Source organism: Leptopilina boulardi, unplaced genomic scaffold (genome assembly GCF_019393585.1).
Source record: "Leptopilina boulardi isolate dan_hultmark-lab unplaced genomic scaffold, ZJU_Lbou_2.1 LbouV2_342, whole genome shotgun sequence".
Classification (NCBI taxonomy): Eukaryota; Metazoa; Arthropoda; class Insecta; order Hymenoptera; family Figitidae; genus Leptopilina; species Leptopilina boulardi.
Genome location: NW_026137910.1, coordinates 1083463 through 1105609, shown reverse-complemented (window position 1 = coordinate 1105609; position 22147 = coordinate 1083463). Strand labels below are relative to the sequence as shown.

At 25.9% G+C, this 22147-nt stretch overlaps 1 protein-coding gene across 3 annotated transcripts in view; it reads right to left on the bottom strand.

Annotated features, from left to right (window-relative positions):
* LOC127285965 (ras-related protein Rap-1) overlaps positions 1-22147 on the bottom strand; it is a 126118-nt gene that overhangs the window by 80478 nt on the left and 23493 nt on the right. Inside the window, exon 1 of one of the 3 annotated variants that reach the window (XM_051312200.1) lies at positions 6607-6914. The exons of the other annotated variants lie outside the window; for them this stretch is intronic. The gene's annotated coding sequence lies outside the window, so the exon portion shown is untranslated. Of the gene's footprint in view, positions 1-6606; positions 6915-22147 lie in introns of those variants that run through there. 3 annotated transcript variants of the gene reach the window in all.

The following is a 22147-nucleotide window of genomic DNA, read 5'->3' as shown; positions in this document are numbered from 1 at the left end:
ATTGTAATTTAAGATCATGTGCATTAATTTTCTTATCTAATCAAAATTCTCCTTATGGTGTGAAATATTAATTAATTTTACATCATATAGCAATTTTGATGTTACATATTCAAATATCTTCCTATATTTAAAATGTATTTAATAAAATTAATTACTCTGGTAATTTTATAAAAAAAATTAAGATTTCAATTAAATTAATAAAAAAAAATCTAGGTTAATTTTTATTTATCACAAAATAATATGTTATTTTTAAAATTAGCTATTAATTTTTTTCTTCCATATAATATTGTTTCTGAATTAAAAACTGTATTCTAAATTTTCATATTTTGCACAAATGTTCATGTTGTTTATTTTTTGCAAAATCCAATTAAATTTCTTGATGTAATTTAATTTTGTATTTCTGATTCTAGTTTTCCTTTTCACAAGAACTGTTTCTACTGCGCGCTCTCTTTTCCTATACCCATAACCAGCAAGTTTATTGCAGTACCATCCACAACTTTTCTAATTGCTTTAGTAAATTTTTCCCCTCGTATATTGCAAGTCAAACTCTTTTTATGTTTCTATTTAAACGAATTTTTATTTACTAAAATCGTTTTTCCATCTTTTATTTAAATTATATATTACAATAAATATCATTTTTTGATGCGGACAATTCAAATTGATATTATATTGATTATCCCATAAAAATCATTAGTGAGAATTTTCATTTTCAACAATTTTATTAGATATAATTATTTTTTAGACGAATTTTCATATTTCGAATTAACATTTTTCAGGATTTCTTTTTTAAAGAATTTTTAGGCACCGAATATTTATTTGGTAGAATTCTTAAAACGCCGAATTTTTATTTGTCCGAAATTACAAATTGCCAAACAAACAATCTATTTCGGCGCGATTTTTAAAATCCATCAATAACGATTTTCTTGACAACTTTTGACTGATGAATTTTAAAAATCGTGCCGAAATCTTTCTGTCGATTGTATTTATTCGGCCATATTGCAATTTCGGATAGATAAAAATTCGGCGTTTTAAGAATTCTGTATAATAAAAATTCGATACATAAGAATTGTGTTGAGTAAAAATTTGTTTTAAAAGAAATTCTGTCAAATGTTAATTTGAAAAATAAAAATTCGTCTAAAAAATAATTATGTCTAATAAAATTCTTTAAAATGAAAATTTTAACTAATGATCTTTAAGGAATAATAAGAAGAATAGTGTGATTTTTAATTCATATCTTTAGGAATAATTACTTATTGTTATTCGATAATAATATGTCAATTTGTCATTGGCTCAAAATGATACAAATCAGAATCATTTTTGCTCGATCAATCTTTACACACTGTTTATGATAAGAGAAAAAACGGATTTCTATAAATACATATATATTTAAATACAAAATATGTTAAATGCAATTAATGGTGTTTGATTTCAATTCTATAGAATATGGCACTTTTGATAATATCAACGATATAGTTTTCACGGATTGCCGATAAAATGTAATCTCACTATTAATATTAATCAATTGATATATATATATATATATGTGTGTGTGTTATATAAAGTCATTTAATTAAATTTATCAATTTTCGATGATACATAATTGAAAACATTATGTTCGAAGTTCTATATCAACAAGTAGTTATAATTTAAATTAATTTAATATAAATATCTATCTATGCTTAAAAAATAAAAAAAAAATAAAAAAAGTTCACAACTTTTTTTTAAAAAATTAAATATTTTTTTTCTAAATTTCCTCTTTATTAATTTTATCTCGAATAATCTATCACTGAGGAAAAAAATTTAATGTTTGCAACTAAATTGTTTGGTTAGGCAATTTTGGTTCTTGTAACCAAATTTTGGTTGGCTGAAACAAAGTCATAGGGTTATCTCAACCAAACATTTGGTTAGGTCAACAAAATTATTTGGTTGACTATTTTTAAATTCCAACCGAAATTTAGTTACGACAACAAAATAATTTAGTTAACACAACAAAATAGTTTGGTCTAAGAAACCAAATGATCGTTTGTTGTCCTAACCAAAATTTGGTTGAGCTAACCAAACATTTTTGTTATGCCAACAAAAAACACTCAACCAAATTTTTTTAGTGACTCAAACAAATAGTTTGGTTGCTTAAATACCAACAAAATTTTTTTGTTGGCCCAACCAAATTTTGGTTGCTCTGACTAAACATTTTTCTCAGTGTATATATTCTAATTGCATAATTTTTCGATTATTTTACTCTCAACGTCAATAAATTAGAATAACAAAAAAAAGGAATATTTTCAATAAAAAATTTGACACCCTTTTTTCAAAAAAAAAATAAAGAAAATAAAAAAAAACCTCTATATTCAAATTAATTACAATCAAGTGTGCTATATATATATTTTTTTTTTCCACAATGTACTCATGAAAATTCATGACTGTATATCAAATTTCATCCGTTTAGATTAAAAATGATAAAATATCAAGGATTATGATATCTTTTTTTATTGTTTGAAAATTTTATTGTACTTTGAAAAAAATTGTGATTAAAAATTCTGACACTTAAAAAGAAAATGAATAAAAGGGTTAAATTTCAAATGTTTATATGAAAAATAATAAGTAATAATGATAGAAATTTTTTTTTTGAAAAATATTATAAAAGTTGATTTACATTCTTAGTTTGAGATTATGTTTTTAAGTTATTTTCTGTTTATAAAAGTTTTCATAAAAATAATTTTTATTATTTTTTTTAAAAAAGAGATTTTATAAAATTAATTCTTTTTATGGTAATGTTTCTAATAATAATAATAATAATAATAATAATAATATAATAAAAAAGTAGAGTGTTTTTTTCTTTGCATATAAAACTGTGTCTCAAAGGATTAAATTCCTGTAGATATATCATAAAATAATAATGTTAACATTCAGTACACTTATATAAGATTCTATATATATTTTAAAACATGTTTGATTCATTCATGAAAATTATTCTTTAATTTCTCATAAATATATAAATTTTAAAAATTAAATTTGAGAAGAATTTTTAGTTTTTAATAATTTAAAGTTGAAAGAACTGTGGGAACATTTTTATGAGAACTTTATGAAGAACAGGAAACAAACATATTTTATATACCTATGAATTTTATATTTGCACAGTGTGCTATATTCATTTCATATAAAGCATTCCTTTAAAAAGTCATTTGATATTAAAATAAAGATTGAACTATATATATATATATATATATATATATATATATAAACATTTCCTAAGTTTTAAAGAAGAATTTTGAAATATATACTTGATGGAAAGTTAAATATGTCTTTGATAATAAATTATCGATAAAAACTGAATTTATTATTTTAAAGGATAAATATAAGAAATGTTAAGTTAGAAGTTTGGTAAAAATTTTGAACAAATGTTATCTTTCCTTATTAAATGTAAATTAATTTTTGTTTTACGAAGTATTACGCTTTTTTATGCTGAAATTTTTAATTTATCCACTAGAGGGTGGAATGGTATTTCTCTCACAAGCGAGATTTCAAAACTAAAAAGTTTGCTTTTGGTACATATAGGTATACACTATTTTAATAAAATATTAACTATATCATATAGTTGAGTCTAACAAAATTTTAAACGAAGCTGAAGTACGCAACGTTTATGATAAACGATTTTTAAAGAAAATTTTTTTTAAAATAAACATTTCTATAATTTTTTGCCTAAAAAATATTTCTTGTATTTTTCATTAATCAAAAGATTCGTTCCAACATTGGAAAAAAGTACTTGTCAAAATAAATTCAACATTTCAGCCGTCAATGGGCCAATAATGGCCCAGTAATGAGACATAGTTCGTCTCAATTATGGAAAAGTAGAATTACCAAGTATTGGTGCCAATATTGGCCCAGTAATGTGACGGAGTTCGGCCCAATAATGGCAAATAAGAGTAACTGAGAATCGGTGCCAATATTGGCCCAATAATGGGACGAATTGATCGCCAGTACTGGTCCAGTAACGTTTGTCGTACTTCGACAGACATTACTGGGCCAATGTTGGGCCGTATTGGTAGTCTTGGCATTTCCCACATCAAAGATCGGCATGACAAAAAATTAATATAATCTTTTCGATAACTTATTAAATTCTCATTCAAATTTTTTTGCTTATTTTAATATTGTATATTTAATAAGGAAAAAGAATTTTTACCGTAAGACATTATATATAAAATGCGATTTCTTATAAAGTTTTCAAATCACCATAAATTAATATTGCTTTTGTAAATAGGTAAATCGATGTGACGCTTGACGGAACTATATATAAGTTTAGAAAAGTTAAAATTTTTAAAATGATTCTTTCAACAAAAAATATCGTGAAAAATGCAAAAAAAAAAAAGTTAAAAGAAAATTTCTTATATTAATATAAAAAATAAAAAGTGCTCTAAATCTTAAGAACTGCGTTGAAACTCGGTTTTTACTTTTTTTCTTTTTTTTTTTTGAAAGTTTACATCTTGTACAACTTACATTTAGAAACTTGACGTTAATTCTCTTGTTGAAACTATAACTTTATTTACTCTCTTTATATACGTATAGACACTTAGGACAATCTTTATTAAATTTACGATAAACGAGAATAAATTCGAAATGAAATAATCGTACTCTCTAAATATGAATCAGTGAAAAAGTCACTGGTCTCAAATCAGTCGCTAAATTCTAGCTATTTGAATCAGTGGTTTTCACTGACAGTTAGTGACATTTCACTGGAGAATCAATTACTTTGACTGAAAATCAGTGAAATTTTACTGATTCAAATAGCTAGAATTTAGCGACTGATTTAAGACCAGTGACTTTTTCACTGATTCAAATTTAGAGAGTATAGAAAATGTCTTGAAAATAAAAAAAAAAAAGTTGCTTTTAATTAAAAGAGTATTTATCGAACAACATTTTTTAAGATAAACGAAAGTTAAAAAAAAAAAAATTTAAATAAAGTTTTAAAACTATTTTAAGAAAAGAAAATTTTAAAACAATTTTAAGCAGTAAATTTTTAAACAACACTTTAAAAAAAATTAAACAATTTTAAAGAAGCAATATTTTTAAACGATTAAAATTTTTTTTTTTAATTTTTAACAATGGTTCAAAAATAAAATTATTAAACTATTTTAAACCGAATACAATTTTTTTAAAATTAAAAAAAAAAAATTCTTAAATTATATATAAAAAATTTTTTATCTATACAGTATAAAGAGGCTTACAAAAGAGAAGAATAAAGATGCCCTTTTCGTATTTTGTAAAATGAAAATTTTTAAACTATTAAAGGAAAAATAATTTTTTAACAATTTTAAAGAAATAATATTTTATAACTTATATATTGGGTTTTTATGCTCGTTTGTATCTTTTTATAAAATAAAATAAATTTTTAAACAATTAAATTTTTTTTTTACTATTTTAAAAAATTAATTTTTCAAATATTTTTAAAGAATAAAATTTTTTAAACTATTTAAAGAATATACATTTTTTAAAACAATTTTAACAAAAACAATTGTCAAAAAAAATTTTTTTAAATAAAATTTTTAAACTATTAAGAAATAAATTTTTTTAAACAATTAAAAAAAAAATTCTAAATTATAATAATAATTTTATAAGCCCGTTTACATTGTTTTATTTATTTATTCATTTCAGACGGGTAGTAATTACACTGCCCATTAGTACAATGTACTGAATATTACAAAAAAAAGAATTACAGTAATTATTGTGTAAAATAAAATAATTTTTTTTAATCGAAGAAAATCGTTATTATTATTATTATTATTATTATTATTATTATTATTATTATTATTAGAAACTTTACGATACAAAAAAAGGATTTTTTTTAATAATCAACAATAATTGAAAAATTATCCTGAAGCTTAATTAAAAAAATTAAATACAAAAAAAAATGAGATTCATGAGCCAAAAGTTTTTAACGTTCAAATGAACAAAATTTTTTTTTGCAACTTCTTTAAGCACCAATTTTATTATAAAATATTGTTTCAAAATTGTAAAAAGAAGTTATTTAATTTAATAGTTGTTTAATTTACTGTTTTAATTTACATTGACAACATAATTTTCAATAATTTATAGATTGAAAAAAATATTTCGTTCATTTGAACGTTCAAAATTTTTGGCTCATTGAGATTCAAGATTAGTTCAAAAAAAGTTAAAATTAAAAAAAAAGAAATTTTTTTTTTAAGAAAATAGCTTATGTGAAAAATTTTTTTATTATACATATTTAATAAATAAAATAAAAATAGTTAAATCGAAAAAAATTTCTCTCAATAATAAAATAATTTTAAATTTAAAGCACTTAAAAAATAACTGTTTTTATTGAATTTTAAAAACAATAGAGACACGTTTATCGCATTTATAAAAATAATACAATTGAAATGATGAAAGAAAATAAAGCACATTGAACCGTATATACATATATATATATACACACACTATATATCATTTAAAATTAAAGTTGACTTATATTTACATTTCACGCGGTAAGTGAAAAATCACGTTTCTATATTGAAGAAAATTAAAAAATAAATGAAAAAGAGAAAAAAAAAATAGTGTTGAGTGTTAGGGGGAAAAAAAATTATTTGAACTTACCTGTGCGAGAGGGCGAAGAACCTGTGGGGTCAACAGGTAGCGATGTAAACAGAGGGGGTAGTTTATGTTGACAGGCCTAATTGGAGGCGGAGCGCCGTTATGTTAGTCACAGTTTTGTGTGGTTAGAGTCCTGGACCAAAATGGGAATCACGCCAAGTGTTTCTCTCTGGATAGCGTGTGTGTTTTGTAACCGTGGATATTATCTCTCTCTGTCTCTGTCTCTTTCTGTCTTTCAATAAACGTGTGTCTAACCGGTGTTTTCGACCAAGTCAGGAAAACGGACGAGCTAGCTCTGTCCGGTTCTCCTTTGCTGTATCGGGTGCTATCCTCATAGAACGCAGCGACTGCGCTTTACCGTGAACCTCTTCCACCTTGCTTCCTTTGCTCCTGTTTATCTTTTACTTCTTGTATAATATATCTGCATACATTATTCTATATATTATATACATATATATCCTGATGCGATTATGACACCTGTATACACGCGGTTTGTCTCGGTATCTCATTAACATTTTTATGTCCCTTGCGCGCTTTTACAACTAATCCACAAGGATACCTATCTTATATATAAGAAAATAAGTTGATGACATTTTTCTTAACGATGCGAGTCAAATACTTTTTGAAAAGAAGTTTGAAAAACTCTGATTGAGTTATATTCGCCTTCTATAAAAAAAAAAAACTTTTGGGTACTTATATTTTTTTTCTATACACGAGAGAAAAATAATAATATTTTTCATGGGAATTTTGTGAAAACTTTTTTATTACATATAGTTATGAATAAAATTGGAATATAGATAAGAAAAATTTATTTTCGAGAATAATGTGAAACGAAAATAAGGTAAAATTAAATTAATATAAAATAAGAAAATATAAAATAATTTTCAATGTAATGGAAAATATTTTTTGATGAAGTTCACATAATGTCAACGATTTAGCGAAAAACTGTCAAACATCAGCAGAAGTTAAAGAACTCGAAATTCACCAAAATTCCCTAGGTATCACTAGGTTATATACAGGGTTGAGTAAGTAATATACCTAACCTACGCGTAACTTTTAAGATTTTCGATATATTTTACGTAAAATACTCACTGTAAAAAAAGTCAGTGTTATTTTACATCGTATTACGATGAAAATTTTGTGCACACGTTAAACCTGTGGATTTAGGCAGCGTCTACAATAGATTAAAAAATGTGTAACGATCGTGTAGTGTAGTGTAAAGTCGTGACTTAAGGTGCTTATATACCTCAAATTTCGATCAGATGAACATTATTTCTGGACCGTGAAAATGCGTGAAAAGTCATTTTCACGGCGGGTATTTTTGAATTGTTTTAAACAAAAAATGTTTTTTTTAAGAAATATAATATTAAATAATTGTTTTAATATGTAAGAACACTTTAAAATAGTGATAAAAAGATGATTTGATTAAAAAATTTAGCAAATTTTGCTTTAAAACGTTTCTGCTACAAGAAAGTGTAAAATGACGATGTTTGTGAAATGGTTTGTACAGTGTACATGTGTACATGTTTCTTTCAGTTATTCGAAACAATTAGTTGAATTTAAATTTATTTGATAAACATTTCAACTTACCGATTTATTTTCAGCACTCATTATTTATTACAAGTTAAAAAGAACCGACATAACATAAACAAAACTCTGAGAGACACTAACAAGGAAGAAGCACTGTACAAACCATTTCACAAACATCGTCATTTTTCACTATCTTGTAGCAGAAAACGTTTTAAAGCAAAATTTGCTAAATTTTTTAATCAAATCAACTCTCTATCACTATTTTAAAGTGTTCTTACATATTAAAACAATTATTTAATATTATATTTCTTCAAAAAACATTTTTTGTATAAAACAATTCAAAAATACCCGCCGTGAAAATGACTTTTCACGCATTTTCACGGTCCAGAAATAATGTTCATCTGATCGAAATTTGAGGTATATAAGCACCTTTAGAATATTGCAAATTAACTGCTGCTATTAATAAACAAAAACATAACCTCAAATTCAGATTTTTAATATTAAAAATTAAAATTAATAATTAAATTAATATTAAAAATCTGAATTTGAGGTTATGTTTTTGTTTATTAACAGCAGTTAATTTGCAATGTTCTAAGTCATACAAGATACACGACTTTACACTACACTACACGATAGTTACACATTTTTAATTCTATTGTAGACGCAGCCTTACATGCGTATAGCGTGTTAAGGGAATTTTCATGCAGTATGTAATATAACACCACCTGTATGTTTTTTCTTATTTTGAAAAATAACCATCGGCAAACCATTAGTTGAATTACACACTGCATGTTTGTTCCATGTGGCGTGTTATTCTCCCTTGGCCATATGTAATAAGGTTTTTCATATTCATATTCACTTCGGCCATTCGCATTATGTTATCGCTGGCGTTCGTTTGTTTTACAAGTGATTTTTAGGGTTTCGTGGCCCATGGCCGAAAGCCTTATAGTTTCACTTTGGCGTCCGTCTGTCCGTAGTATATTTTGGGGCACCACAGCTCCCAAATCAAATTTTAGGGCACAGATCCCAAATTAAAATTTTGGGGCACCAGAGATCCCAAATTAAAATTTTGGGGGCCCACAGATCCCAAATTAAACTTTTGGGGCACCACAGATCCCAAATTCAAATTTTGGGGCCCCACAGATCCCAAATTAAACTTTTGAGGCACCACAGATCTTAAATTCGAATTTTGGGCAAACATAGCTTCCAAATTCGAATTTTGGGGCACCACAGATCCCAAATTAAAATTTTGGGGGCCCACAGATCCAAAATTAAACTTTTGGGGCACCACAGATCCCAAATTCAAATTTTGGGGCCCACAGATCCCAAATTAAACTTTGAGGAACCAAAGATCCCAAATTCGAATTTTGGGCAAACATAGCTTCCAAATTCGAATTTTGGGGCACCACCGATCCCAAATTAAAATTTTGGGGGCCCACAGATCCCAAATTAAACTTTTGGGGCATCACAGAACCCAAATTCAAATTTTGGGGCCCCACAGATCCCAAATTAAACTTTTGAGGCACCACAGATCCCAAATTCGAATTTTGGGCAAACATAGCTTCCAAATTCGAATTTTGGGGCACCACAGATCCCAAATTCAAATTTTGGGCAAATATAGCTTCCAAATTCGAATTTTGGGGCACCACAGATCCCAAATTCAAATTTTGGGGCACCATAGCTCCCAAATTCAAATTTTGGGGCCCCACAGATCCCTAATCTCCATTTACTGAATGGACATTTTCCCGAATGGACATTACATGTCCCATTAGTTAACATGCCCCTATAATTGACATGTCCCAGTAGTTCATCTGTCTCAGTAATTGACATGTCCCTATAGTTGACATGTCCCAGTAGTTGACATTAAAATTTAAAGCGACACGAAACCCTAGATGTAGGCGCAATTGCGCCTAGTTCTTTTCCTATTTTTCTGATTTTGTTTTGCCAAAAACTGAAACACAAAAGTACTGCAGACTATTAAATTTTGCTTTAAATGTTTAATTATATTGTATTGTAATATTTTTATAAAAAAAGTTCTGTAAGAAAATCGTTTTTAAGAAAAGTTGCGAGAATTACGAATTCCAATATTTAAAAACATTTTAAATAATAATTTAATTCTGTAAGAAAAAAAAATATTCGATCGATTTATCAGATTTTGTTTCCTTTAATTAGAATATAATTATTGTTAAGAAAAAAGAGAAAGAAAAAAAATTTACAAGCAAATGGTATAAATACAACATTTGTAGGTTATATTACATGCATAAGTTGAATTACATGATGCATATGTTTTTCCAAAAATATATATTCACTTGGAAAAACATGCAGTGTGTAATTCGACAGATGGTTATATTTGAGGGATGTGAAAAAATATAGAGGCTATGTTCGATTACACGCTGCATGTCAATCCACAGGTTTAACGATGTAAAATACTGACTTTTTTTTACAGTAAGCTCGTCAAAGGTCAACGTATTATAGAAACGTAACGTAACCGTAAACGCAACCGGCATAATGAGTTAGAGAAGGACAAACAATATGTCACTGGTCTATCCTTCTCTGACTCATTCTTTCGATTGCGTTTGCAATTACTTTTCCGGTTACGTTTCTATTCTGCTCAGGCCTTAATGTTGATTCTACACTCACTTAAAACTGCGCGAGCAGTCCGCTCTCTAAATTTGAATTAGTAGAAAACTACTAATTCAATAGCGAGAATTGAGCAATAACTAATTGAAAATAGTTAAATTCTACTGAAATATCAGTTAAAATAACTAATTGACAGTTAAATAATTTGAGGTTATGTTTGAAAATAACTGAAATATTAGTAGATTTCGTTTCATTATTGTTTCAGTAACGTTTTCTACTGATAATTAGTGGAATTTAACTAATGTTTCAGTTATTTCTTACTGTCAATTAGTTAATTTTTACTAATTAATGTAGCGAGAATTAAGCCAGGTTTTGACTGCTAATCAGTAGTTTTCTACTAATTCAAATTTAGAGACCGCTTTTCCGTGACGCTTCCTATATTTAACTGTATCTATATAGGCCAACGCACAATAGATTCGCGAAAGTCGTTCGCGAACGAGATGCATGAGATAGAAAAGGATACGAATATATCTCTGTCCTTCTCTAACTTATGTTTCACGTTCGCGAAGCTATTCTGCTTAGACCTTTAATCTAAAAAATGTAACGGAAAATCGAAGGAACCTTGAACTCGGGAAATGTAGAATGAGCATAATTTACACGACAATAAATATGGCGGCAAAAGGGCACGTTTAGACCTAACCTACAAACGTCAAACAGAAATACCAAAGACCTGGATTAATCTGCAAATTAAGGGTATGTGGGCAAAGGACGTTTTTTTTGTGGTTTGAAACTTTCTCTGAAATAAAAAATGATTTCGGGTTAAAATTTTGGAAAAATGATTTAGTTTGGTACAAGAAATCTCGCTATTTTTCTCATTTACTATAACTTAATCCGAAAATAATAAAAATAAAGCAATAAATAGTAAAATAATGTATTTAATCGTAGTTCATTCAGCGGCCACTCACTCGAATTGGCGCTGTTTACTGGAGCACTGATACACTCAAGCAACGTCTGTGTATGCGCCGCCATCTTTCTTTTCATTTTCGTTTAAAAATTAAACTTTTTAAACATCATTTTTTAATAATTTAACTCAAAATTATGTATTTTTCGGTGAACAGCGAGATTCCTTGTACCCTAATCTATCATCCCTCAAAATTTTAGACAAAAATCTTTTCTCATTTTAGAGTGAAATGTATACTACCAAAACACATTTTCCCATACTAGGTCACGTGGGAGGTTTCCACATACCCTTAATAGAAAAATAATTTACAATGACTTCTAAAAACAATAATAATAAGTGACATAAACAATCCTATACGGACATATCTTGGTTGGAAATGAATTTTCTAAAAATTTAAGATAAATGATCAAAATGTATCAAAGTGTCTGTTTTGTGAAAAAAATTTTAAAAATATAACTTACTTAACTTTGCTAAATATTTCCAAAGTTTATTCTATTTAATTTATTTACAATAAATGATAAAAAAACAATGTCTGATTGTTGTCATGTTATAACCATATATATATAACTTCCTCCATATACAATTAACAATATTATTTAATTGTTGTAATGTACAAAACTATTACAACAACTTCTCCCTTAATAATTCCTCACTACTCTTGGGGGGATTTTATTTTCTTTCACTTATACGATATACAATTAACTTGTTTTTTTTTCTTTCCCCTCGGAGAATGTTTAGCTTTTACATCCGCGTAACTATAACATTATTCGAGAATTATATATACCTATATCTTTTTTAAACGTTTTTATTTTTGATTTTAATATATTTTCATTACTTTTTAGAAGAAGTATTTATTGTTTCTCTTTCACTGTGTAATTCTTGCCCTGTTCTACGAAGTAAAAATGTAAAAAAAAAGTAAAGGTAAAGTTTTTTCTTTCTAGAACTAACATACTAGTCTTAGTTTTCGCAGAAAAATATAAATATAGAAAAAGTTTGAAATTTAATTATCACCTTTCTATAATAAAATAGGGATAAATTTTAATAAAAAGAAAAATTATAGAATGGAATTGTAAATTGGTTCTGTAACTTAGAATTTTATTTTATTTATTTTTTGTCTCTCTCTCTCTCTCTCTTTGTATACAATTTTGTTAGTAATTTCAAAGGTAGTGATTGTATTCAGAAAATTTATATCCGCATAACATTGAAACATTAACCCTTTTGTATATATGGTTTTTATTTATAAAATTTCAAAGTAAAAATCCATGCTGCACATTGTAGTCTCTCTAGTAGAATGTAATTTAAAAACTCCAATTTCACACTAAACGTGTATCATATACGCTCAAAAACAGACTTTTATGAGAAAACAGATATATGCTCATATAAAAAAATATATATTTCAGATAAATATTACCTATATTTTTTTTTAATTTTGTTATGTACTAAATAAGCATTTTTTTGCAGTTGTAAAAAATATTACAATAAAAATATGAAGAAAAACCGCTGCCAAGTTGAAGTATGAACTTTTTGTGTTCATAAAATGAACACTTTGCTTCCACATGGAGATTTTTTGTGATCAATTTATGGTAACTTATTTAGTATTATAATAATTTTAAGAAGGTGTTAAGTTGTATTTTTGGGTATTTGCAGAGATAGTTTTTTAACTTCAATAACTTCGTAATATTTCACAATAAAAAGGTCAATAATAGGTCAATTGATTCGTTTTTAAATATTCTCAAAGTTGTTCATAATCCTTTTATACATATATAAATATTTTTTAATAAATAAGGCAAAAAAGCCAGGTTTTTCAAAAGTTTTCAATTTCAAAATGTTAATAACTCTGGATAAAATAACAGTAGGATATTTACTAATAGGTCAAAAGATGCGTCTTGAAAAACTCTACAAAACTAGAGATAAATATCTATTGGTGTCAATACATTTTTTTTTTTTTATGAGGAAAAAACGTTTTCCTTTAATTTTTAAAAATTCAATAACTTTGGATAGAATGTTCGCTAACATCTCAAAAGATGCGTCTTAAAAAACTCTACAAAATTAAAGAAAAATATTCATAGGTGTCTTAACATTTTTTTAAAATTATGGACAAAAAACGATTTTTCGAAAATTTTTAAATGCAAAATAATAATAGTTAATCTTTATCAATATTGCTCAAAGTACTCTCATTATTTGTCCGCCAGTGAGACCTACAATTTAAAAAAAATTTATCCCTTTAGCTCTTATTCGAGATATTTAAAAAATGTAGTGTATATACACACACACAACGACATTTTTTAAAAATGTGGTTTTTGGATTTCTGAGGTCGAAAAACATAAAGATATATATATATATCAAAAAATCAAGTTCGAAAAATTTCGGTATTAAAATGCTTCAGTTTAAGCAAAATATATTAACGATTTAATTTATTACAATTTTTTCTTTTTTTCACTGCAAAAACTAGCCGTCTTAAAAGTGCAAGAAACGTCTTGTTTTCAGACACATTTGGTGTCTTAGACGCGAAAAACGTCTTAAAACAAGACGTTTTTTACACTTTTAAGACGGCCAGTTTTTACAGTATGTTTTTGCAGAACTGTAAACAATATTATATGGTAAAAATATATTTTGTAAAATGTATTAAAAAATTCCCAATGATTTTTACAAAACAGAAATAAAACACAAAAAGCCTAAAATAAATAATATACAGTGGCAGCAAGATAAATCAATTTATCTGTGAGAATAAAAAGTCAATTATAATATAACGATAATTAACTATATATAAAATTGCATAAAAGACGCGGGAAAACTAGATTAGTAGGTTATAGTCAACAAAAACAAAAAACGAGCACTTAGTTTAAAATGATTAAAAGCATAAAATTTGGAGTTATTAATTTTCCAGGCATGAATAGTTAATTCTTTTAATTTATATTTTAAGTGTACACTTCGTTTGTTTCGTTGATTACAACTTTAAACGTTTTCGTTGTTTTCATCATTATAGACAATTTCCCCGTTTTGATTGAATTTTTTTCAATTTACCCTTGCATCCTCATCTGTCGCAACTCTAATTTACGTATATAGACAATAAAAATTCCATTTTACCAATATATTTTCTATACATTTAAATTTTACTAATGTTGATTGAATTTTACAACAAAGTTAAATTGAAATACTCTAAAATAGATCAATAAAATTATTATTCTTATTTGTAGATTATTTTATTATTCGGTATCAATTAAATATTTGACTAAAAATTCTATTATAAAATAATTATAATTTTTATTTATTTGAAATAAAAATTAAAGTGGGATATAATTATATTTTTAACTAATATTGTATAAATATGTATGCAGATTATTGTTTAATATGCAGTCATTAGGATAATTAAATTCAGCGTAAGTTATACGTCTGCGATCATAAAATTAAAGTCATGTAAATTGCGTTTAGTAAGTTGAAAGTTAATATATTTTATAATACAGTATATATATGGTATAATAGAGTGCACTTAAGGGCGCAGAGAATATTAAACTTTCTCTAAAGTAAAATAACTCCTTAAATCACATTCATTATCCATAAATGATTATAAAAAAGCTCCAGAACAATTTTAGAGATAAAGAGGTAATATTCACAAAACTTTGGAGTTAATATTGCACTTATTGTCAAACTTGTATAGACATTTCATTATAACATATGATGCTGACAAAAAAATTTTATATAAGAATTTTTCTAATATTGATTTTTCTCTCTCACTCAAAAAAACTTGAATATTTTCTTACATTTCCGACGTTTCACTATTACTGCATTATATAATCTTAAAGGGGAAGAAACTTTATCATTAAAGTTGAAACTTTGATTTAATATATATATTTAAAATATTTTCAAAGTTTCACATTGTTTTGCTATTTCAATATAATCTCTGTTATAATTATTTTCAATAATCGATAAAATGAAATACTTTAAAAAAAATTAAAAAATGATTTTTTATTATAAAAATTAATTTAATTTAATCTTTTTTGCTTCCTCATGGAGGAAGCTTTGTAGTCCTTTCGTTTATAAAAATTTTTAAACATGGTGAAAACAAATTTTCCTCTATATAGAAACATGTTATATGAGATCCTGATCAATTGTCCGGATGTATGTATGTATGTGTGTGTGGATCGTTTTTGTGAATACGATATCTTTAACAGGTTTTAATGGATTTGGATAAAATTTGGTAGGCTTATTTATCACATTAATCTCTCAAAAATGACGAGAGGATTTTTAAAAATACCCCCAAAAAAAAAATTTTATCGTCTTTTTCCAAAAATTTTTTTTTAATTGAAAAAATTTTTAAATAGAAAAATTTAAGATAATAATATATAACGATTGGTATATATAAAGTATAGATTTGATTGAAATTTAAAGAATTAATGAAAATTAAAAAATCAAAAATTTTCATTTTAGCTAAAAAATGTTGTGTTTATTAAAATTCAAGTTTATATATGAAATAATTTTATTCCCTGCATTTAAATGAATCGATTCGTATACACCGAAAAAACGATATTCTAATTTTAAGAATTTTCAACTTATTTTAAAAATATGCGAGACTTAAATAGGCGCCACGAATATATTCTTAAATTAAGAATAGAATCTTCTTATATTAAGAATATTTTCTTAGAATCACTTTTTTAGAATATAATCTTAAAATAAGTATATTTTCTTCTTGTATCAAGAAATATACTTTTAGCAGTTTTAACAATACTATAAACTTAATTTAAGAATAGTAAATACTTAATTTTAAACCAAAATATACATAATTTCAAATAAAGAAAAAGTACAGCATTTTTATTTTAAAAATATTACTTTTATTAAAGTTTTCAAAAAAGAACACAATTTTAATACTTAAAAACAATGTTAATGTTAACCAATTGTCGAACATTTTTTTCAATTTGGGATCACAAAAACTTAAATTACGTATATAAGATTAAGAAACGCAATAATATTTTTTTTATAAATTTTTAAACGTGAAAAATTAAAAAAACACTCCGACGCGCACGACGACTCGTTAGTCAATGGCGACGCAAACAAGCTAGCAGCAGGTCAATTCTTGTTTTAAGAAGAAGAAGATTTAGTACATAGAAAATATTCTTAAAGTTAGAATCTGCTTAAGAATATTATTAAGAATATTTATGTAAGAATATAACATTCTTAAAACTAGAATATTTTAAGAATATTTTTAAGAATATTTTTTTAAGAAAATAATAATCTTAAAACTAGAATACCGTTTTTTCGGTGTATATAAAGTATATGTTACACTCAAAATGAATTAAAATTTTCTTAATATTTCAAAAAATTTAATTAATTTAAATCCAGTTTTTATCTCGAAATATTTTAAATCAATCAATTGATGATTAGAGAAATTCATAGCTTCCTCCACGAGGAAGCAAATTTTTTGCTTCACACAATGGGGAAGCAAAATGTTTATGATATAAACATAAAGGACCCCCTCCTTGTTTTATTAATTTTTTATGTTTTCGACCCCCTAAAACTATTTTTTATTTCATTTGTTTTCGTTTTTTAAACAAAAAAAGTGTAATTAAAAAAAAATTTTAGGGGGTCCGGAACATAAAAATCTACGTACCTCTATATATAGTACTGATCTGAAAAATTAATTTTTTTCCTTATATTAAATTTATAACAAGTTTCATTTGTTTTACATAAATTTGCATTTTTCGAAAATATATGTGAGCCGTAATAAATTTTTACATTTCATTTTTATTTCTAACTTATATTCAATTTAAGATTATTGCATATAAAGTATATAAAACACTTAAGAATAATTTTGAAAAAACTCACACGCATGGAGGATCGAACGCAGGGCCCCTGGGGACGAGAGTCGTGTACTATTACCACACAACCACATTGAGTTAAGGATTTTTTTACCTAACACTTCTTTTTAATATTAAAACTAGCTTCTGTTTGTGATAAAAAAAATAGCTACATTATTTAACCCTTTTAGGGGCACATTATTCTAAGCATACAAATTTTTGTTTCATTACGTATTTATACGTTTTTTGGGTCGCTGAATACAAATCCGAGGTCAGATTTTTGCAAATTTTAAAAATTCAAAATGGCGAATCCAATATGGCGGACATTTTTTTTTAAATTCAATATATTCGCCATATTGGATCCGCCATTTTGAATTTTAAAAAACTGACATCTGATTCGTAATCAGCAACCCCGAAAACCCCCGAGTAACGAGTTTCATACAAATTGCATTATATTTTTAAAAAGTCGTCCGCCATATTGGATCCGCCATTTTGAATTTTGAAAAACTGACCTCAGATTCGTAATCAGGGACCCCAAAAACCCCCGAGTAAAGATTTTCAAAGTCGTAGCACTTCGCGTTTACAAATAGCTGAATTAATTATTAAAAAAATGCATATTTTTCAGATTGATGGAATAATATTAAGTTAACAATAATAAATTATTCATAAACAATATTATAGATTCGTTATATTATATCCTTAGAATCTAAAAATAAGAAATATATGATTATTATTAGATAAATATGCCGGAAATACCAAAAATACAACAACAAAAAAGGTGGGACGTATACGTCCCACTGCCCCTGAAAGGGTTAAAAAAATTTACATCTAATAATAGGTCATAGCCCTATTTTCAATAGGGCAAAGTGGGGTAATTTTTGCACGGGATAAGGCAGAAGTTGATTTATGAAATTTTAAATGCCAGTAGACGTAGAAAAAACGGGAGAATATGTTTTTTTTTCTTTCTAAATACCTATATATGTATATAAAAGAAGTTTTTTCTTTTCGTTTAAAAAAGAATATTTCGAAGAAAGATTGAAGCATTGAAGAATTGAACTAAGCGTTATTATAAATTGATTCAAGGTAAATTATCGAAAGATATTAATGGAAGGTAATATTTTCTCTTATAGGACATATTTCATCATGTTTTGATTGATGGTTTTTTTTTTACTATTCTTGCGGCTACTTCTTTCTCTCTCTCTCTCTCTCATCTCTTTTTTTGTAATTTCTTGTGATTTTTTATTTATAATATACAATATTGAGCCAAAAGAAACATTAAAAGTAATAAAAATATAACACATATAGCCATTTTAAATATGTTATACAACTTGTTGATATAAACAAACACGAAAAAGAAAAATCATTTAATGATTTTTAATTTCAAAAAATATTAATTTTTGATATTTTAAAAAAAATATTTATTTATTATACGTTCTTTTTCAAATTTACACAGGACATAAAGAACACTCTTTTTTATTAACAGTTTATAAATAAAGAATTTGAAAAACTATTTAAGATAAAAAATTTTTTTAATAAAACTTATTATTATTGTTATTATTATAATTATTATTTTTACACATACATGTAATGTACATCTACTTTCCTTCTACAATGTGTTTGCAAAATTTATAAAAAAAATTATTTTTTTAATAATTATACTCTAAATATTAAACGGAATATTTTGTCTTACATTTTAATGTTCTCTTGTGATGTGTATATCTATGTACATTGCTCAGCGCACGTCTGACCTGTAATATTTTGTACTACTGGGAAATCCAAACGCATTCTTTCTCTCTGTCATTTGTCCTATTCCTATTTAATCGAATTGTGCGCTGTGTTGCATTTACGATATGGTTCTCCGAACAATAAGCAAATACTACTCTTCTCCAAGGGACAATATTGCTTTTATCGACAATCCATTATTATTGATAAAATATTTGTTTTCGCAGATAGCGGCCCATAGTCAAGAGTCCTTTTTTTTTTTTTTTTTTTAATTTTACACTTTTTATATTATTGCGTATAAAATAATATTTCACTTGAAAAAAAATATCGACTGTTCTTGAAATAATTTGTATTACCACACATATTAAATATGCATTCAAAATCAAAATAATAAAAAGTATATTAATTCAACTTTTTTTTCGTTTTTTTTTTTTGGTCTCAAATTGAGAGAATTTAATTCCTTTCAATATAAAAGTACTCCAATATAAATATATATTCATTTCATTTTATGTTTATTATGTTTCAATAATGTTTTTTTCATAAAGTTTTCTTATAAATAATTTAATGACTCTATATTAAAAAAAAGTCGTTTTTTTGCTTTTTTCAAAACTACATATACGAGACAAAAGTTAAAAATCTTAAGAATCTTATAAGAAAATCGAAAAATTCTATATATATATACATGTAACAAATGAATGAGGTCTGACCTCCTTTTCCTATTTGTACTACTTTGAAATTGGGACGATTTTGTTCTCTGATTCTGTTCAAAAATAAGTTTTTCTTATATATATGAGATCAAAGTACATTATTCCTAAATCCTTCGAGAGCAAAATATATGTGAGTGCTGCGTAAGTGAAAAATGTTGTTATTGTCCGCAGCCAAGAATATAATCTCCAAATTTATAATAATTCTTTTGGCACACACTGCATAAAAGTACAATCTAGTTTTATATGAAGTTAACTTATAGTAAAATTCTAAAAATCCTCATCAATTTTTTTTTAACAAGATTATATAAATTTATTTTTTATATGTTGGAGGAAGTATTATTTTTTTTTCTTGCATCATTATTTTATATCTTGAAAACATATAGAGTGGTCAAAATTCACTTAATAAAAACAGTTTGGCACACAACCTCCACATTCTAAATCTGAAACAGTGAATATTTCACTGATTTCAATTTAGTGGGCTATAGTTTTCTTTGATGAGTCAGTGGAATTACATTGACAATCAGTGGTTTTTACTGATTCTCAGTGGAATTTTACTGATGAATTAAAGAAAACTCGTCCACTGAATTGAGATCAGTGAAATTTTCACTGATTCAGATTTAGAGTGCAATCAGGATATAGAGATTTGTCCTCCAAATTAGATTCACCGTTTTGAAGTTTTAAAAACTGACATCGGATTCGTAATCAGCGAACATCAGCGAAGTTCACAACGTTTATGATCAACGATTGAAAAAAATATATTTTTTCCAATCAAAAAATAATAACTAATTTTTTGCCTACAAATTTTTTTTCAAAAAATTCTTGATAAAGAAACGATGAAAAAAATTTTGTAGATCAAAAACGAGGGGGAATTTACTCAGGTAGTCAAGTGTACACTCATCCTGTAATACTCGTGTAATACCTGGTAATACCGTGTAATACCTTGTAATAATGCCGTATTACGGTGCTGTAATAACGCAAAAATCTCTGTAATACCGTGTAATACTCTGTAATAACGTGTAATACTTAGTAATACGGGTAATATGAGGTGTAATACCGGTAGTCAAGTGTACACGTTTTTAACTAGTAAATTCCCCCTCGATCAAAAATAATAATAATTTGTATAGAAAAATATTTTTTCTTCTCAATCGTTGATCATAAACGTTGTGAACTTCACCGACGTAATCAGCGATTCCACAAACCCCCGAGTAATGAGTTTCAAGCTCTAGTTAATTTAATTATTTGGGTTCTACTCATTTTTGAATTTTTCCTTCTGGCTCACTGCGAATTTTCATTAGAAAAAATCTGTCAATTTTTTTGGATTTTTCTATTAACAGAAGATAAAAAACTACAAGATTGCAAAGTTACAAGAAATTTGACAGACAATTTTTTTTTCTATGTATTTGATGCGGAGTCCTTTTTTCAATAAAATAAAAAAAACTTAATTATAAAGATAATTTTTAAAAATAAATTGATTAGGATATATGTAATTTTATTTTCTCTGTCTTAATTTAAATTAAATTAAAAATTAATTTCTTCCAACCAAGAATATGATTTAGTAACTAAATTTTGACCTAAATTTGTTCATTTAAACATTAATCCTCTTAAGTTGGTGTCTCTCATCCACTTTTTCTTCGCGTGACGTACTTAAAATGAAGAAAAATTTTAAGTATGATAAATTTAAATTTCACATATTTAACAGTTATTTATATACATCTCATGGCTTATTACAAATAAGTACAAGTTAGAAAACAATTTTCAATTTTTCTTGTTTATATCAATTTTCACTTATGTCATACTTTAAAATTTCATTTTACCTATATATATTTTCTTAAATATTAAAAATTAATATTTCCTTTTAAAAATATTACAGCAAATTTTGTCTATTTTTTTGATGCCGTATGGCACTTTTTAAATATTAAATATGGGGATATAAAAAATTACCGACATAGAAATTTACATTATCAACTGGTGGTAAAAACAAAAATAACCATATAAAAATTACCGGCACAAGAAATCTACATTATCGACTGATGGTAAAAGCAGAAAAAAAATTATATACAAAATTACCGATATAGAAATCTACATTATCGACTGATGGTAATGTAGATTTCTATGTCGGTAATTTTTATATCCCCATGTTTAATATTTAAAAAGTGCTATACAGCAGCAAAAAGTAGACAAAATTTGCTGTAAGATTTGCTTTTTTTTTAAATTAAATCTATTCTGGGCAGAGGGGGTGTCTTTTTGTCATT